Source organism: Pinus tabuliformis, chromosome 6 (assembly GCF_031772625.1).
Source record: "Pinus tabuliformis cultivar Carrire ecotype Pingquan chromosome 6, CPIR1, whole genome shotgun sequence".
Lineage (NCBI taxonomy): Eukaryota > Viridiplantae > Streptophyta > Pinopsida > Pinales > Pinaceae > Pinus > Pinus tabuliformis.
In genome coordinates, this window is record NC_142292.1 from 1,946,951,718 (window position 1) to 1,946,954,725 (window position 3,008).

Here is a 3,008-nt window from a genome sequence, read left to right on the forward strand (position 1 = left end):
CAAAGAAACAAATAATTTGAATAATGACAAATTTAGCCAAAAAGTTGCGAAAGGATGATATCATACAGTATGATTTGAATAATAACAAATCGTTTCTGAAACAATGTTTTTCAGGAATGGAAAGTTGCGAAAGGATGATATCATACCGTATGATTTGAATAATGACAAATCTTTTCTTAAACAAAATTTTCCCCGAATGGAAAGACTAACCTTAATAGAAATATTACGGGAGAATCTCTCACCGATGTACTGCTGCACGAAAGTACGATAAGTGATAACAACCCTTATGGCCCAGAAACAGCTAGGGAACTTCAGGTGTGCAGGCGTGGAGAGCTTATATCCTTTTGGCCGTGAGAGAGATGATGTCAAGTACAGCATGCCATGATTTCTTTCTTCTTTACACAAATCAGTTCTTTATTGTCGCCTGCCGAATATTGTGACGTGCAAGTGCTATTGAAGTTGCGCCTGATAATTATTGAAGTCTATGTATGTCCACTTTAAAATGAATGGAGACATCCACGATGCTGTAAATTCAATGTTGGCAGCACTAACTATTTTATATGTTTTGTAACTGTGAATCAAATTATGAGATGCGTATGAAAGCTTGCTGAATCCTCACCGTGTGGATGTTCAGAATGGCGACCTGCGGGAATGGATTTATGATCCCGTCATATTTTATATAGTGACATAAGCAAACATTCAATTAACGGTAGGTTTGAACTGTAATTTCCAAGTATACTTAAGTAGCATCTCGTTACGATAATCCAGAATTCGAATTTATTTTTTTATTTTTATTTATTTAATTTTTTTAATTTAGTGGCAAAGTTGTTAAACCAGCTGTAGTGATAGTTATTATTAGTGAGGTTGTTTCATCATTATTATTCAAGGAAAATAATCTCACATGAAATTATTGGCACTTGGAACTACCAGCAGGTGGGGCTGATTCTTACTCTGGCTAAATGCTTACTACCTAGATTAACTCTTAACCAAGTACAAGAATTTTAAAATTATGATTTATATAAAAATTATACATAAAAAGTTACATATATAATTATTTTTTTCATCTTTTTCAATAATTGTTTAGATCAATTTTTAATTTTTAATAAAATAATTAATCTCACTATTAATCAAAATATAATATTTCTTTGTGAAAATCATTTCAATTTTGAATGAGTTTGTAAATATATATAACCTTTCACATAATTTTTCCTTAAAATACCAATTTACTACATCAAAATTTTAAACCTAATAATTAATGTATATGTGCATTATGATAAAAAAATCTCCTTAGAAAATACACATAAGAATATCATATTACTTTTTATTAACAAAAATGAATAACTTAAATGAATATCGCTTATTAATGTCAAATTTATGGTAATTAACAACTAAGCGTGCATTGAATACATTTTGATCACTATTAATGTGTCTTCGTATTGAGTAGTTAGAAACATGGCATGAATTACTATTCATAAATTTCAAAACAAAAGAAAGTGGAATAGGTAGAAAGAAGACTTCAAATTGGTGCCACAAAAGATTTATAAATACCATTTAAATTGTAGTTGTTTTTCCGATGTGAGAAATAAGAGGATTTACAAGAATAAAATATTTGATTTTCAATGCACATTATTAAAATATAATTTTTATAAATAAATAAATGAATGTATGAGCTTCATGGCCATAAAAATCTATTGTAAAAAATGATACTTCATTTTTTTCAAACTATTATGATATAGGAAAAATGGTTATTTATGTTTTTAATTATTATAGTATATAGAAGAATAACTAATAAAGATAAAAACTAGTAAAATAATAATCGATAAAAATCATAAAAAAAAATGAGTAAAATATATATGTGGATTTCATACCTAAGAACTTATGGGTTTTTTTGCTATTTAAATTATTATTCCAAACAAATAAAGAATGATATAAATAAGAACAATAAATAAAAAATGTATTCCGCTAAACCTTTTGTGTCTATTAGAGACATATGCATAAACAGAGACATATCCATAGGTTGAGGTATGTTATTCATCAAGAATATCTTTTCAATTTGTCTTACAACCCATTCAACTCCTGGAATTCATTTGAAGAAGACACTATTACATTTGTTATGAAAGTTATTACTAATTTTGTAAACACTTGTGGTTAGTGTAACCAAAAAATTTATAAAAGTAAATTTAGGTTCTTATATTTTCTTTTAAGTAATTGTTTTCACATTCTAACAATATTCACCTTGAAAACTATTTACCTAATACCTTCCCCAAGTCAATTCATCACCTCTCTTGTAAGCCAAGAGAAGCTAAACACCACCATAACTTCTCTAACAACACTCATTTCATAAGCATGTATACCTACTTTCCGTAAGTGTGAACCATTTTAAGATATACTTCATCTCCATCAATGATCTATCCTCCAAAATGGTACCTAGTCTTGCAATGATAAGCTAGATTTGTAGCCAAATGAATAGCATTTTGACTATCGCATATTGCATTTATATTTTTATGTGTTCTTCCAAACTCATTCATAAGATCACATAACTAAATTTTCTCTTTGCAAACATGTGAAATAGAAATATCATACCCGTAGAGTGGATAAGCAATTGTTTCCTAAATTTTTGACATCCAATTAATGGTTTATAGTAAGTGTAAAGACATAACCTAAATTAGACCTCCTTGTGACCAAATCACTTACAAAATATGAATCAACATAGCAACATACAATTGCATGCATGAACCTTCCTCGTTCATTAGCAGATGTATATAATACCTATAATATTTATATTCCTTACTAATATAATATAAATGTGAAGGAATGTTAAAATGGGAATTGAAAGGGATATTTACAAGTTTCACATAATTCATCGCCAATTTTATCAGTATTTTATCTACATGCTTCTATTGTGGAAACTCGAGCTTACCATTTTTTTTGTCTATGTGTATTTCAATCCCCAAGATTTATTTTGTCACTCCTACATTTTCCATATCAAAGGTCCTAACCATATGAGC